The following is an 18,089-nucleotide window of genomic DNA, read 5'->3' as shown; positions in this document are numbered from 1 at the left end:
CAAAACTATACATTCAATGTGGAAATCACTATGAGGGTTCCTTAGAAAAAATGGGAATCAATCTACCCAAGACCCAGCTATATTTATGCTTATAGTTTTGGGGATATACTTGATGGTCACTTCATTCTATCACAAGGACACATGTTCAACCATGTTCATTGCTGCTCTATTTATAATAGTCAGAAATTGAAAACAACCTAGATATCCCTCTAAGAATATCTTAAGAATAAATAAATAATATGTGGTACATTTATGCAAAAGATTATACATTATACTTAGGATTTTTATTTTTTAAAGATACCATGAAACCTGATCCAGAAAGATAAATATGATATGTATTCACTTATATGTGGATATTAGCCATTAAATAAATGATAGCCAAGCTATAATCTGTAGTCCATGAAAGGCTAGATAGAGAAGAAGGGACTAAGGAGGACACCTGAGAGGGGAAAATAGAACAGATTTTATGGGTTGACTAGAATCAGGGGGAAAAGAATAGCAGAGTCAGATTGGAAGAAGAGGGGAGATGGGGTGAGGGAGGAAACACAGGGAGAGCATCTATAATTGAAGAGCGTTTCAGGGTAGGTATGGAAATTTAGTGCAATGGAAAGTTCCTGAAATACATCAAGGGGATCCTAATGAAGTAATCAAATAATAAGAGAGATATAATCCAACTAGCCATTTCTTGTCACCAAACCAAGTTTCAAGTACCAGGTCTGGGTTACAACCAATTGAGCTATGGCCAAAGGGGTCTCATGAAGTTCCAAAAGAAACCAGGGTGCTCCCAAAATAATAGGTAGCTCTACAAAAACTGACAGCAAGGCCTCATTCCTAAAGACAACACTGTCACAACTCATTGCATGGCAAGGTTGAACTGAAGCCTACACAAACCCTTCCTTCACTCCTACATTCTGTATGTTTGGTTCATAAAGGTACTCTGAGACAAGATAAAAGTAAATACCAACCTAGCCACAAAATCTTTGATCTACAATCTGTTGTGCCTACAGCATATGCTAAGGAACGGTGGGACAGATTGTGGGAGTAACCTACAAATGTCTGATTTGACCTAAGGCTTCCTCCACTCCATGAGATGAAACCATACCTAATACTTCTTGGCTAACAAAAACCCAGAGACTACAAAGCCCAAAGACCTGGGGTAAAACCAAATGATATTGGTGTAAAAAGTAACAATAAATTGGTACCTAATGATACACTACTATACTCATAAATCAGTGTTGTATTCAGCCATCATCAGAGAAGTTTCATCATAAAACAGATGAAAACAAACACAGAGACATTATGGAGAGAGAGAGAGAGAGAGAGAGAGAGAGAGAGAGAGAGAGAGAGAGAGAGAGAGAGACTCTAGAATATCTCCAAATGGGATGTCTCTACTAAATCCCTCCCCCTCAGAGTAAGGAAGGCAGTGGAAGAGAAGACAGAAGAGTGCATGGATCAGAGGGGATGGAGGACACCAGGAGAACAAGGCCCTACAAATCAGCAGAGTAATGTCATGAACTCACAGAGACTGGATCTTAAAGCAACAGGCCAATATAGATCTGCACCAGGTCCTCCGCATAGTCATTATAGCTTTTATCTTAGAAGTTTATGGAATTCCTGAATGTGTGAGGAGTGCGTCTCTGATTCTTGTGACTTCTCTTTGGGGTTCTGTTCCTTGTGTTGATTGACTTGTCCAAGTTTATTGTGATGATTCTTCGTTTTATCTTACTATATTTCACTTTGTTAAAAAGAATAAAGTAACTTTTATTGTTTTAAAAAATGCATCAAAGAAAATATTGCAGAAAGTCACAGAGTAAACAGCAGAAGTCAGAAAGAAATAGAAAAGGAGAAGCTAAAAGGTAAAACTGAAAACCTCTTAAAATCAATTCAGACCTCCGCTGTGTATAGACAATCACATCAAAGTACCCAGAATAAATCATGAGAATGTCATTTGTCCTTTGTCAGACTTAAGGGGAAGTTCTAGAACAGCCAGTTCTTTTTATTATTCTTTTTATTAAAAGAGGTTTTCTTTTTTTTTTTTGAAAGTAATTTTATTAAATTATAAAAAGTTTCCATTTACGCCCCTCCTCCCAACGCCCTCCCACTCCCCCCCTCCCTCTCCTCCTCCCTCTTTGTCCCCAAGGGCAGTCAGGGTCTCCTGCCCTGTGGGAAGTCCAAGTTCCTCCCCCCTCCCTCCAGGTCCAGGAAGGTGAGCATCCAAACAGACTGGATCCCAAAAATCCAGTATATGCAGAAGAAACCAGTCCCAGTGTCATTGTCAATGGCTTCTCAGAAAGACTGCAGGCCAGCCACATTCAGAAAATCCGGCCACATTCAGAGAATCTGGTTGGATCACATGCTCGTTCAGTCACGGTCCATCTGGCCTTGGTAAACTCTCATTAGATCCGACCCCTTGTATCAGTGGGTGATAGAATCCCTCGCAGTCCTTCGTCATTTTCTTCCTCCTTCTGCTCCTCATTTGGATCTTGGGGGGCTCAGTTCGGTGCTCCAACGCGGGCCTCCATCTGTATCGCCATCCAACGCCAGATGAAGGATCTATGGTGATAAGCAAAATATTCATCAGTATGGTCAAGGGCCAAGGCCGGTTCAGGCACCCCCTCCTCTGTCCAGAGAACAATCTGGGGATCTCTCATTGGACCTGGGATCCCATATATAATCAAGTTTCCTGTAAACTCTAAAATGACTCCCTTAGTTGAAATATATTCTTCCCTGATCCCACATTCATCCTTCCTCCCTTCCCCCCATCTCGGTCAACCGAGCTTTCTCCATTCCTCCCCTACTCCCTTCTCTCTAACCCTCTCCCCTTCCAACAACACTCCCACCCCCGCAACCCCCATGCACCCAAGGTTACCTGGGACTCTTGACTATTTCCTACCTCCTGGCGGATAGCTAAATAATCTTCATCAGGTTCGTCTTCTTATTTAGCTTCTCTAGGATCACGAATAATAGGCTCAAAGACCTTAAATTATGGTTAGAATCCACTTATGAGTGAATACATACCGTGTTCCTCTTTTTGGGTCTGGCTTACCTCACTCAGTAAAGCGTTTTCTATGTCCATCCATTTGCATGCAAAATTCAAGATGTCATTATTTTTTACCGCTGAGTAAAACTCTAATGTGTATATGTTCCACACCTTTTTTAACCATTCTTCTATTGAGGGGCACCTAGGCTGTTTCCAGGTTCTGGCTATTACAAATAGTGCTGCTATGAACATAGTTGAACAAACACTTTTGTAGTATGTTTGGGAATCTCTAGGGTATATTCCCAAGAGAGGAATTGCTGGGTCCTGAGGGAGGTTGACTCCCAGTTTCCTGAGAAACCGCCACACTGATTTCCAAAGTGGCTGCACAAGTTTGCATTCCCACCAACAATGGATGAGTGTTCCCCTCATTCCACATCCTCTCCAGCATAGGCTATCATTGGTGTTTTTAACTTTAGCTATTCTGACAGGTGTAAGATGGTATCTCAAAGTGGTTTTGATTTGCATTTCCCTGATCGCTAAGGAGGTTGAGCATGACCTTAAGTGTCTTCTGGCCATTCGAAGTTCATCTGTTGTGAATTCTCTGTTCAGATCAGTACCCTATTTTTTAATTGGGTTAATTAGAGTTTTAGTGTCTAGTTTCTTGAGTTCTTTGTATATTCTGGAGATCAGACCTTTGTCTGATGAGGGGTTGGTGAAGATCTTCTCCCAGTCAGAAGGCAGCCTTTTTGTCCTACTGACAGTGTCCTTTGCTTTACAGAAGCTTCCCAGTTTCAGTAGATCCCATTTATTCATTGTTTCTCTTATTGTCTGTGCTGCTGGGGTCCTGCTTAGGAAGAGGCCTCCTGTGCCTAAATCTTGTAGACTACTTCCCACTTTCTCTTCTATCAGGTTCAAAGTGGACGGATTAATGTTGATGTCTTTAATCCATTTGGACTTGATTTTTGTGCATGGTGATAGATATGGATCTACTTTCATTTTTTTACAGATTGACATCCAGTTATGCCAGCACCATTTGTTAAAGATGCTTTCCTTCTTCCATTGTATACCTTTAGCTCCCTTGTCGAAAATTAGGTGTTCATAAGTTTGTGGGTTAATATCTGGGTCTTCTATTCGATTCCATAGGTCGACTTCTCTGTTCTTATGCCAATACCAAGCTGTTTTCAATACTGTAGCTCTATAATAGAGTTTGAAGTCAGGGATGGTAATGCCTCCAGAAGTTCTTTTATTGTATAAGATTGTTTTGGCTATCCTGGGTTTTTTGTTTTTCCATATAAACTTGATTAATGTTCTCTCAAGGTCTGTGAAGAAGTTTGATGGGATTTTGATGGGGATTGCATTGAATCTGTAGATTGCTTTTGGTAGAATTGCCATTTTTACTATGTTGATTCTCCCAATCCAAGAGCAGGGGAGGTCTTTCCATTTTCTGGTATCCTCCTCAATTTCTCTTTTCAAAGGCTTAAAGTTCTTGTCAAATAGGTCTTTCACATCCTTGGTTAGAGTGACCCCAAGATATTTTATGGTGTTTGTGGCTATCGTGAAAGGTGATGTTTCTCTGATTTCCCTCTCTGTTTCTTTATCCTTTGTGTATAGGAGTGCCACTGATTTTTTGGAGTTGATCTTGTATCCTGCCACGTTACTAAAGGTGTTTATCAGCTGTAGGAGTTCTTTGGTAGAGTTTTTGGGGTCGCTTATGTACACTATCATATCGTCAGCAAATAACGAAAGTTTAACTTCATCCTTTCCAATTCGAATCCCCTTGATCCCCTTATGTTGTCTTATTGCTATTGCTAGAACTTCAAGCACTATATTGAAGAGGTATGGAGAGAGTGGACAGCCTTGTCGTGTTCCTGATTTTAGTGGAAAGGCTTTGGGTTTCTCTCCATTCAATTTGATGTTAGCTGTCGGCTTGCTGTATATTGCTTTTATTATATTTAGGTATGATCCTTGTATCCCCAGTCTCTCCAACACCTTTATCATAAATGGGTGTTGAATTTTGTCAAACGCTTTTTCAGCATCCAATGAAATGATCATATGATTTTTTTCTTTCAGTTTATTTATATGATGGATTACATTGATAGATTTGCGTATGTTGAACCATCCCTGCATCTCTGGGATGAAGCCTACTTGATCATAATGGATGATTTTTCTAATGTGTTCTTGGATTCGGTTTGCCAGTATTTTATTGAGAATTTTCGCATCGATGTTCATGAGTGAGATTGGCCTGTAATTCTCTTTCTTGGTTGTGTCTTTGTGTGGTTTTGATATTAGGGTGACTGCAGCTTCATAAAAGGAGTTTGGCAGTGACTTTTCTTTTTCTATATTGTGGAATACATTAAGGAGTATAGGTATTAGCTCTTCCTGGAAGTTCTGGTAGAATTCTGCATTGAAACCATCTGGTCCTGGGCTTTTTTTGGTAGGGAGATTTTTGATAACAGCTTCTAGTTCTTCACGACTAACAGGTCTATTTAGATTGTTCACCTGGTCTTGGTTCAACTTTGGTATATGGTACTTATCTAAAAAAATGTCCATTTCTTTTACATTTTCCAACTTTGTGGCATATAAACTTTCGTAGTAAGATCTAATGATTCTCTGAATTTCCTCCGTGTCTGTGATTATGTCCCCCTTTTCATTTCTGATCCTATTAATTTGCAAGTTCTCTCTCTGCCGTTTGATTAGTTTGGATAGGGGTTTGTCAATCTTGTTAATTTTCTCCAAGAACCAGCTTTTTGATTCATTGATTCTTTGAATTGTTTTCTGTGTTTCTATTTTGTTGATTTCAGCCCTCAGTTTAATTATTTCCAGTCTTCTACTCCTCCTGGGTAAATCAGCTTCTTTTTTTTCTAGAGCTTTCAAGTGTGTTGTTAAGTCTCCAATGTGTGCTTTCTCTGTTTTCTTTAGGTGGGCACTTAGTGCTATGAACTTTCCTCTTAGCACTGCTTTCATTGTGTCCCATAGGTTTGAATACGTTGTGTCTTTGTTTTCATTATATTCAAGGAAGACTTTAATTTCCTTCTTTATTTCTTCCTTGACCCAGGGGTGATTTAGTAGTTGACTGTTCAACTTCCATGAGTTTGTTGGCTTCCTGGGGGTACCATTGTTGTTGAATTCTAATTTTAATCCATGGTGATCTGACAAGACACAGGTGGTCACTAATATTTTTTTGTATCTGTGGAAGTTTGCTTTGTTACCAAGTATGTGGTCAATTTTCGAGAAGGTTCCATGGGCTGCAGAGAAGAAGGTATACTCTTTCCTATTTGGGTGGAGTGTTCTATAGATGTCTGTTAAGTGCATTTGATTCAGTACCTCCAGTAAATCTCTTATTTCTCTGTTAGGTTTCTGTCTGATTGACCTGTCCATTGGTGAGAGAGGAGTGTTGAAGTCTCCTACTATTAGTGTGTGTGGTTTGATGACTGCCTTGAGTTCTAGAAGAGTTTCTTTTACATATGTGGGTGCCTTTATATTAGGGGCATAGATATTCAAGATTGAGACTTCTTCCTGATGAATTGTTCCTGTTATGAGTATGAAATGTCCATCTCCATCTCTTCTGATTGATTTTAGTTTGAAGTCGATTTTGTTAGATATTAGAATGGCCACACCTGCTTGTTTCTTAGGTCCATTTGCTTGGAAAACCTTTTCCCAACCCTTTACTCTGAGTAGGTGTCTGTCTTTGTGGTTGAGGTGTGTTTCTTGTAGACAGCAGAATGTTGGATCCTGTTTTCGTATCCAATCTCTAAGTCTGTGCCTCTTTATAGGTGAGTTGAGACCATTGATATTAAGTGATATTAATGACCAGTGATCGATGACTCCGGTCATTTTTTTGGGTAGTAGCGTGTATGTGTTTTCCTTCTTTGAGTTGTGCTTGTGAAGGGTCGCTAGATGTCTGAGTTAATGTAGGCAGTGTTGGGAATGTTAGATTCCTTGGGTTGTGATTTTCCTTCTAGTATTCTCTGTAAGGCTGGATTAGTAGCTACGTATTGTTTAAATTTGTTTTTATCCTGGAATATTTTGTTTTCTCCATTGATAGTGAACGATAGCTTGGCAGGGTAAAGTAGTCTGGGTTTGCATCCATTGTCTCTTAGTTTCTGCAGTACCTCTATCCAGGACCTTCTGGCTTTCATGGTTTCCATCGAGAAGTCTGGTGTAAGTCTGATAGGTTTACCTTTATAAGTTACTTGACCTTTTTCCTTTGCAGCTCTCAATATCCTTTCTTTAGTCTGAATGCTTTGTGTTTTGATTATTATATGACGAGGGGATGTTTTTTTCTGATCCAGTCTATTCGGTGTTCTGTATGCTTCTTGAACCTTCATAGGAATATCGTTCTTTAGGATGGGAAAGTTTTCTTCTATAATTTTGTTGAGTATATTTTCTGGACCTTTGAAATGCAATTCTTCTCCTTCTTCTACTCCTATTATTCTTAGATTTGGTTTTTTTATTGTGTCCCACAGTTCCTGAATGTTTTGTGATGAGAATTTGTTGGATTTGCTGTTTTCTTTGGACAGAGTGTTTAATTTCTCTATGGTGTCCTCAGAGTCTGAGATTCTTTCTTCTATCTCTTGTATTCTATTGGTTAAGCTTGTTTCTGAAGTCTCTGTTCGTTTACCCAGATTTTCCATAGCCAGCTGGCCCTCGGTTTGTGATTTCTTCATTGACTCCACTTCAGTTTTCAAATCTTGAACTGTTTCTATTACCTGTTTGATTGTTTTTTCTTGGTTTCCCAGAATTTCATTTACGGATTTACTCATTTCTTCAAACTTTTTGGTATATTTCTCTTCCATTTCTTTACTCATTTCCTCAATTTTTTTGTTATACTTATCTTCCATTTCTTTACGGCAGATTTTCACCTCCTGTTTAAGTTCCTCTATTATTTTCATAAAGAAGCGCTTAGAGTCGATTTCTTCTATTTCTTCTGGAGTAGGGTGTTCAATTCTTCTAGTTTCGAGCTCCCTGGATTCTGGCGATGTCATGTTGCCTTTCAGGTTGTTGGAGGAATTCTTGCATTGGCGCCTGCCCATCTTCCCCACTCTGGATGAAACTCCTCAGCACTTTCTGGATAGAACTCCTCAGCACTCTCTGGGTAGGACTTCACAGCACTCTCTGGATAGAGCTCCTCAGCCCTCTCTGGGAAGAACTCCTCAGCAGGGCAACAGGGCTAGCTGGTCTTCCCAGGACCCAGGAGACAAAGGGCCCGCAGCAGTGGGGGGAGGGGAGGGGTCCCTTGGAACACCGAAGACCCTGCCGCAGAAGCTGAGGGAGGAAGGGCTGTGCTCCCTTCCCGGACAGGCAGGCAGGCTGCCCAGGCTAGCACCCACTCACCTCTCTGGGAAGAACTGCTCAGCAGGGCAATAGGGCTAGCAGGTCTTCCCAGGACTCAGGAGACAAAGGGCCCGCAGCAGTGGGGGGAGGGGAGGGGTCCCTTGGAACACCGAAGACCCTGCTGCAGAAGCTGGGGGGGAGGGGGGCTGTGCTCTCACCCACTCACCGCTCTGGGAAGAACTGCTCAGCAGGGCAACAGGGCTAGCTGGTCTTCCCAGGACTCAGGAGACAAAGGGCCCGCAGCAGTGGGGGGAGGGGAGGGGTCCCTTGGAACACCGAAGACCCTGCCGCAGAAGCTGAGGGGAGAAGGGCTGTGCTCCCTTCCCGGACAGGCAGGCAGGCTGCCCAGGCTAGCACCCACTCACCTCTCTAGGAAGAACTGCTCAGCAGGGCAACAGGGCTAGCTAAGAGGTTTTCTTTAATCATAGGAGGCAGAATGTATTGGTCAAGATCCTTTAGAGAATAAAACAATGGTAGATATAGATTTGGACCAGACACTAGATATATAATTTAAAATGAGGGCGATTCATTTTCATCAAGAGACACTGGCCATATAAACTACAGGACTAAGAAGATCGATGGCATGCCTCTAATTCATGCACACTCCCACAGACCTGATGTAAATCCAGTGTTTGAAGAACTAGTTAGAGTTTGCCTGTGTAAAAATTGCTAAAGTATAGGATGGGATAGATGTCTCAGTGTGAGAGCTAAAGAGTGAAAATTTACTCATTTTTTCTATTAATACATGTCAGAAAAGACCATGCTTACCCACAATGAGGAGGGTCATCTTTTAAAACCAGTTACCAGGTTACAATATCAGATATGAATTCCCTGTTTTGGAACACCTTAAAATTCAATCAGAAAATGACTGGCTACATGTATGATATCCATGCCACTTCTATACTAGGGGCAAAATTTGCCTGCCAGTCCTGTTGTTTAGATTTGGGATTCACAGCTGCATGAGACTGCTGCTTGTTTCTACCTTTTCTTCCTCAACAATTGCACAGCAGCTTCCTCTAACAAGAAGTGTGTCGCCAGGGAGCAATCTTCTACTTTAGTTACATCTTGATTTCTGCAAGCCCTAAAACCTTAGTTTAAGAAATTTTCCTCAATAGAGTCTTACCACCACATATTAGTGGGAAGCTAAGAGCACTGGCAATATCTTGTTTTGTTTGAAGGGTTTAAGGAGAGTTTATTTTCATCATCCCTTCCAAACGCTCTGATATGTGCAGGAGCTGTCTCCATTTTAAACACCTAAATCTAAACATTGAAGCTAAGAACCACAAATAAGAGAAAACATATGATGTTTGAATTTTTGAGTACAAGTTACCTCTTTTATATATAAGAAGTATATATATTCTTTTATATATAAGAAGTATAGCATCTTCCAAATGCACTTATTTACACACAAGTTTATAAATTTATATATATATTTCGAGACAGCATTTCTCTGTAGCTTTGGAGCCTGTCCTGGAACTAGCTCTTGTAGACCAGGCTAGATTCTCACTCACAAAGATCTGCCTGTCTCTGCCTCCTGAGGGCTGGAATTAAAGGTGTGCACCACCACCACCTGGCCAAATTTTTATATTTTTTTATATCTAAATAAGATCCAATTGTGAAATTATATACATTTTCTTTGTCCACCATCAGGTGCTAAACATCAAGGATGATCCCATTTCCACCTTTTAAATAATTCAACAATGAATATGAATGTGCAAGTGTCTCTGGGGAATATACAAAGGAATGGCTTAATTGGGTCATATAGTATTTTTACTTTTAGCTTTCTAGAAAACCCACACACTTTTTTGAGAGTTGCCGCACCAGCACAATCCAGATGCTGAGATTTGCCGGGGGTGCTGGGATTGAGACACAGAGGCTTCTTTTCAGGTGGAAGAACAGCAACCTTTATTTTGCCCCAAGCTAATACCTTTTATACCTTTACACAGCTGTCTTGAGACCTGCTGAGCATCCAGAGGTGAAGATCAGGGCATTGTGTACTGGGAATGCTTCTGCAGAAAACCACCAGCCAGAAAGAACACAAGCATCTTTGTCAATTCCAGAGTACAAGGAAGTTCTGCTGTAGGTCATGGGGAGTGAGGGAAGCCAAATCACAACAACTCCTCCCTTTTTATTTTATAAAATAAACGGTGCTTGTTCCAAAGCATCACATAGGCCTATGTTTTAAAGTCAAAATACCATTCTTTGAAGTTCCCAGAATCAAATGACTTTCTCCAGTCCAGAACACAAAAGACAACACACTCAACATAATAACGTACATCTGTACATAGTCTCTCTTTTTGAGGCCTTCAATTCACCCTCCTGCCTCCTCTTCATTACTTTCCTACTGGCCAGTCTTCTGGAGAGTGTCCCTCAAAGCATCACCTGGGGATGAAAATACACATACTCCTTTTAATCTGACTTGACTTGTTTCCAGTCTGGAACATTTAAAGCCCTCCCATAATAAACCAGGGGCTAACTTGAACTAAGAAATCTTTGGCTTTCTTCCTTGTTACTTCCATGTCTTGTTGCTTTAAGAGAGTTTCAGTTACTTTTCGAGGCCATCAATTCACCGTCCCACCTTTTGTTTATATTTGCTAGTCTTTTGGAGGGTGTCTCTCAAAGTATCTCTGGGGATAAAAAATAAAACACATTACCTTCCCCAATATGGTCCTCAATTTAGACAGCAAATGGAGTGACCCTGTTCACAAATCCCCACTTTCCAGATCTCAGTGTGACCTCCAATTGCCATGCCTTGGCAGCCTGGGTGCTGAGACTGGTGGAGGGTGCTGGGATTGAGACATGGAGGCTTCTTTACAGCAACCTTTATTTCCCCCCCTGCTGAGCATTCAGAGGTCAAGATCAGGACATCATGTACTGGGAACGCATCTGTAAGAAGCCACCAGCCAGAAAGCACATAAACATCCTTGTCAATTACAGCACACAAGGAAGTTCCACCGTTGGTCAGTGGGAGTGAGGCAGTCATACAACCACAGAGAGTTTTTGTTTAATTTAATTTACATAAAGGATTCAGCAATACCACACCCACCATCACCTCCCACATCCTTGCCATCAACTGTCATCATTTCTGTTTTTGATACTAGTCCCTCTGGCTGGAGTAAGATGGAATATCAAACAGACCTTAATTTATATTTCTTTGTTGATCAGGGATATTAAACACTTTTAAATAGACATATACAGTTCTTCTTTTGCGAACACCCTTCTCCTTTGCTTTTTGCTATATACAGCTTTTTCATTTCATAAGATCCAATATATAAACTTTTGGTCTTATTTCATAAGCAATCAGAGTCCTTTTTAGAGGACTACTATGCCAAGGTCTTGCACTGTTTCTGCTACATTTTCCACTTGCTATTACTGAGGTTTGGAGTTTGTGTCATTTACTCAAAGTGGTGATTTCATCTTTCCTTTCCTATCTCCATTGATCTCTAAAAAAATTGCTACAGCAGCACAAAATATATTGCTATGAATAAAAATACAAAAAATCATAAAAGCTGGAGAGGTTGCAGTGGGAAGGAACCTAATATATTCTTAGCAGAGATGTAAATTAGTATGTTCACTATGGAAATCAGCATATAAGCTCTTCAAAGTAATAATAAATAGAATAAGTATATTTACTAAATATGCCACTCCTGAGAATATACCCAAGGGAGTCAGTAACTATACATTAGAGATATGTGATAAAAAAAAAACATTCTTTTTCGGGCTGAGTGCTCCAAGGTCTCTCACCATCTACACATAGTCCAGTTGTATGCCTCTGTATTAATTACCATCTACTGCAAGAAGAAGCTTCTCTTACGGGAGTTAAGCAATTCACTGATTTATAGGTTTGTCATAAGGGGTCGTTTGGTGGATGTGTTCAGTTAGCAGAATAATTGTAGTAAGGATTCCCTTGGGGCCCATGACCTATCATGTCTCATGTTGGCCTCATTAACAATGTCAGTTGTGTGTTCCATCTCATAGAGTAGGCTTTAAATACAAAAGGGGTGTTTTGCTACTCCCACAATATGTTTGCCACTATTTCACCAGTGTATCTTGAAGGGAGGCTGCTGCTTTATCACAGGGTTTGCATCTGGGACATAATGAGGTTACGTTTCTTCTCTAACAGTGTTCATAGTACTTTCCAGTGCAATGAACTCTAGTCAGTAACGACGAAGTGTCTATGTGAACACTAGTTCAATTCCTCCATGCTCGATTAAGTAAGTAATATCTTCAGCAATAGGGAGTTACTGTCAGGTTGTAAAGGGTAACCAATAGCCTTGGCAATAGCCTTAAATGTTGGAGAGGTCTATGGAATCATTTTGGCCAATGACTCAAGTTTCAAGCCATTCCCAGTAAGTACCACAGGTCTTACTTGGTAGAACAAGATGTCTAGATGGTCATTCTCTTCCCCTTTGTGTAGAGACTCCATTAAAATGTCTTACACACACACACACACACACACACACACACACACATACATACATAAAATGAAGTTTCCAGAGAAGTGGGTTTTCTTATTTTTTAAGTTTTTTACTTTTTTAAAGAAAACAAACTATCTTCTTCACTATATACACCAATAAAAGTTCCCATGACCTCCCCTCTTCCCATTCCCTCCATATATCCTCCCACCCTATACCCCATCCAATCCTTAGAGAGGGTAAGGCACATTGCTTTGGGGAAGTTCCACGGCCTTCCCTACTAAATATAGGCTGAGCGTGGTATCATCTAAAGAGAATAGGTCCCCAAAATGTCAGTACATACAGCAGGAATAAATTCTGGTATTTTAGTAGGTGTACCCTTCATGGACTTGACCCCTTTGCTCATATTCTCGCTCCTCCCACATTTAAACTGGACTTCAGGAGTTCAGTCCAGTGTTCCAACACAAGTCTCTGCCTCTGTTTAAATCAGTTGCTGGATGAAGGTTCTGTGGTGATATTTAAGATATTCATCAGTCTGACAATAAGGCAAGTCAAGATCAGGACCCCCCTTCTATTGTTTAGGGTCTTAGCTGGGGTCATCCTTGTGGATTCCTAGGAATTTCCCTACAGTCAAGTTTCTTGCTAACCCTATAATGGCTCCCTCAATCAAGCTATCTCTTCCTTTGCTCTCGTTTCCATCCTTCCTTCTTCTTAACTATTCAATTCCCTCAAGTTCTCCTCTTCCCTCCTTTTCACCTTCCACCCTCAATTCTCCCCCACCCACATACTCCCAATTTTGTCTGTTTCCACTTTACAGGTGGCTCTCTCTATATTTTTAGGGTTCACCTTATTATTTAGATTCTCTAGGATCACGAACTATGGGCTCAATATTCTTTGTTTAAAACCAGTATCCACTTATCAGTGAATACATACCCTATTCATCCTTTGGGGTCTGGATTATCTCACTCAGAATAGTGTTTTCTCATCCCATCCATTTGCATGCAAAATTTAAGATGGCATGATCTTTTATTGCTGAGTAGTACTCTAATGTGTAAATGTATCACATTTTCATTATCCATTCTTAAGATGAGGGTTGCCTAGGTTGTTTCCAGGTTCTGGCTATTACAAATAATGCTGCTATGAACACAGTTGAACAAATTCCTATGTAGTATAATTGAGTATCTTTTGGGAATACGGCCAAGAGTGGTATTGCTTGATCATGAGATAGAGAAAGACCCCCAGAGGGTGTCTTCAACACTTGGAGACCCTCGCCCAAGAACCAAGTCCGAGCCACTGGATGCAAGAGCAAGAGGCAATTTTTATTGTTCACACAGGGCCTGTGGGTGCTGCAGTCACGTCGAGGACTGAGCGCCCCGGGCTTGGTTTTGGGGCAGATTATATGGGGTTGAGGTAGGCAGAAGCAGGCATACAGAAGCAGATGCCTAGTTACAGGGGTCTCATTGGTCAATTTTAATGAGGCCATGAGGTCATACCTGAGACAGGGTGTTGGCTCTCCGCTGGGTGCCTGGCAGCTTGGGGACCTTCTGTTCCTCCCCCTTGATTTTTCTCATGCGGGTGGCATAACTCCTGGTGTCTAACCACAGGCATCCTGTTTATACAGACTTGACAATATCATCTGTGACCTTATTATGAGTCCCAAGACCTTAGTATGAGCCCCTAGTTCTTAGTTCAAGCCTTGCTTATAAAAGGGCATTACAGCAGCTAAGCCAGGCGGGGGTCTTTCAGGCTATTACAAATAATGCTGCTATAAACATAGTTGAACAAATTCCTTTGTAGTATAATTGAGCATCTTTTGGGTATACGGCCAAGAGTGGTATTGCTTGATCATGAAGTAGGTTGTATCCCAATTTTGTAAGAAACTGCCATACTGATTTCAAAGGGATTGTGCTGCATCCCTTGAGAACAGGCCTTTGTACCCCTACTTGATTTGTTTTGCACTCTTGTGGTTTTTTGTTTTGAAACAGGAACAAAACAGGAACAATCTGTTCTTCTCAGCAATGTTTTTAAGGATGATTACCCCTAAGCCATGTGAGTTTCGGTGATGACCTTTCTGCTTTTTCTAGATCAGTCACCTCTGTTGAGGGTTATATTTACTGTGTGAGAAAGTGGAATAAAGGCTTTCCTTTAGAATCTGAATTTGTGCTGTGTGTTAATCCTGACGTCTCTCACTCAGAGAACTACAGTTGCCATGCTGGCAAGGCAACTGGAGGTCCCACCAAGATCTGAGAAAGAAGGGGTAAAGGACGGGGTTGTCTTAGGCCGGTAAGGACGGATTGGGGTAAAAGGGGATCCACAAGCAGTAAGAGAGACCTGATATATCAGATATCTAAATTGTTAGAACAACAAGGAACCATGGTCAATCAGAGAACTATAGAGGATTTTCTTAAGACTATAACCACAGCAAGCCCATGGTTTTTGACATGGTGGAGGTTTGAACATCCTGATTGGGAACAGATGAAAAGAGACTTGCAGAAATGACTGCAAAAGGATGGTGCCAATAGCTTCCCTATATCTACCATTTAGCTATGGTGCCTGCTTACTGATAAAGTGCAAGTAAGACAGGAGGTCGCCATGGCTAAAGAAATACTAGAAGAAATACAAGAGGAGGAAACTCACTGGTTCATAGGATCAGGGAAGGAGTCATATAGGGACCAAAAGGAAGAGTAAGGGGTACCAGGATGAACTTTGGAATCTGGTGCAGGACAAAGGCTAGCACCAAAGTCTGCATGCTTTTGGGCAAAAAAAACCAGATAGCAATAACCTCTGAGTCAAAAAATAGGGAAGACAGCCTCAGCTCTGCCACAGCCAGTGCAGCCTAGATAGCCAAGTGCCAGGATTGAGACACAGAGGCTTTTTTTCAGGTGGAAGAACAGCAAGCTTTATTTTACCCAGCAACCTTTTATACCTCTACTCCTGTGGAGACCCACCAGCCAGAAAGAACACAAACATCCTTGTCAATTACAGACCACAAGGAAGTTCCCCTGCTGGTCAGGGGGAGTGAGGGCAACTGGATCACAAGAAGCTCTAGTGCAGAGAATAGTTTATCTTATGAGGAAGAACAGCTAATGCAGGAAATTAAGGTACTTCAGAAATGGCCAAAGTGCTGTAAGGTGAAGGATTTCGTATGTGTGCCATCAGCCCTGACTGCTTATAATGAGGATTGGAGAAGGAGGGAGACCCGCTGGGGGACTGAAAAGTGAGTGAGAGGCATCAAGAGGCAGATAGGGATAGCGAGGGCTGCCCTCCAGGCACACGGAAAGGTTTGGTCAGGAAGAGACATAACAACAATAACAAAATTACAAGAATATGAGACACTTGTCCTGAGCTGCCTTCTTTACAGCTCTGAAACCTGGACAAGGAAGTGCTCCTCAGAACATCAGCTTAATGTGTTTGAAATGGCAAGTTTCAGGAGGATTCCAGGCATCACCCAAAAAGATGAGCTGCACAACGATGACATTGAGAAACATCTCTGTCTAGAAAAGGAAATAAACTGCAGGATACAGCAAAGGCTCTTGAGATACTTCAGTCATGTTTTGAGAATGAACGACGACAGATACCTGAAGATAGCACTGCTTGGAGAAGTGCATGGGATAAACAAAGAGGAAGGCCCCCAAAGAGTTGGATAGACAACATAAAGGAAGACTGTGCAACATTGGGTATGACAATAATGCAAGCATCTAGAGCTGCCCAGGATAGGAACAACTGGAGAACCACCATAAACAGGCTACCCATGCATGCTTAAGCATTGTTGGGGCATAGATGAATGATGATAAAGAATATACTCACATTGTCAAAGTCCAGGTGGCCAACCATTTACAGAAAATAGGATCCTTCCCCACTCAACCTCCCATCAGAACCATAGTTGCAGAGAACTACACTTCAGAATCCTTATCACAATTTTTAAGAGGTGTCTTTGATCATTTTCTGTCTAGGCTGTTATAGGGGAGGATGGGGTAGGGTGAGGGCTCTCACAGAAGTCTTCTAAATACCTCTTTCTCAGCTGTGAGTCTCCAACCATCAAAACCATGGCAAAAGTAGCTTCCTTGAGTTTCATGGTCAGGAGAAGCATGTACCACAGACCTCAGCATGGTCCCTGGTGGCAGTACACACCATGGACTCAATATGATCCTCGGCCAAAGTAAGAGACACAGACATCGTCATAACCCTCAGCACAGGACAAGGGCATCAACTTGGCCTCTGGTGGCAGTGCATACTGCTCACATCAACACAGGCAGCAGCACAGACCACGGACATTCATGGCCTTCGGTGGTAACACAGTTCACAGACATCAACACAGTCCCTGGCTGCTGTAGTACCACAGACATCCGCATGAGCCTTGTCCTTCAACACTGCTTGAAGCAGTGGACCGTGGATACCAAAGAAGACTCCAGGGGCCAAATGAACCATAGAGGTGTTTGGAAGAGGTCCAATCCAGAAAATGAATATTTCTTCTTCTTGGACATCCTGTTATTGCTCAGAACCAGGATGGTCAGCATGTTTGGGACTGAGTCTTCATCAGTTTCAAGCTGTTGCACGACTAGGCAAAGACATGTTCCCCAACCCCTGGGTCACCACCGTTGTGTCTCTAGTTCTGACTCTCTCTACTGCCCTATTCAGTGATGACATGTTTCCATGGGCTCTCCAGGCTGCTGCACACCACCCTGACCTCAATGCTGTCTGCCCTATGGCTCACTCTGTAACTGGTATTTCCATATAGCTTCTGGGATCAGTTTTGGTTTTTTGTTTGTTTGTTTGTTTTCTCAGTCATATGGAGTTTCTCCCTTCAATTTTTGTTTTTATGTTATTTATACTTTTTAAATGGTTACAAGGTAGCAGATTCCCATACATTTATCATACTCTCGTCATTTTAATTACCTTCATTGATGTTTCTCATGTCTTCCATTGTTTCACTTCCTTTTCCAGTAAAACTTTTCAATTTCCATTGTTCTCAAACATCAGTATTTAGGTACCCAGCATTACCATGGTTTAGTTTGGGAATCTGTTTAAAATACATGAAATCTGTTTTAAAAAATCAATTAAAATTATGAAGCATGCTTCACTGTTAAAGTGTATGTGCCAACATAGCTTAAGGGTCAAGAGGACTTGTTGCTCTTGCAGAGGACCTGATTTCAATTCCCAGCACCCACATAGTAGCTCACAACCATCTGTTCCAACTCCAGTTCCAGGGGAACCAACACCTTCTTCTGTCTTCCCTGAGCACATGGTCCATATATATACATGCAGGTATAACATTCATACATATAAAATAAAATAAATTAATCTTTTAAATTTTTTTCAAAAATATAAGACATACTAAATAATATTAACTATTCTATAAA

Source organism: Myodes glareolus, chromosome 26 (assembly GCF_982192425.1).
Source record: "Myodes glareolus chromosome 26, mMyoGla1.1, whole genome shotgun sequence".
Lineage (NCBI taxonomy): Eukaryota > Metazoa > Chordata > Mammalia > Rodentia > Cricetidae > Myodes > Myodes glareolus.
Note: the sequence above shows the minus strand (reverse complement) of the source record.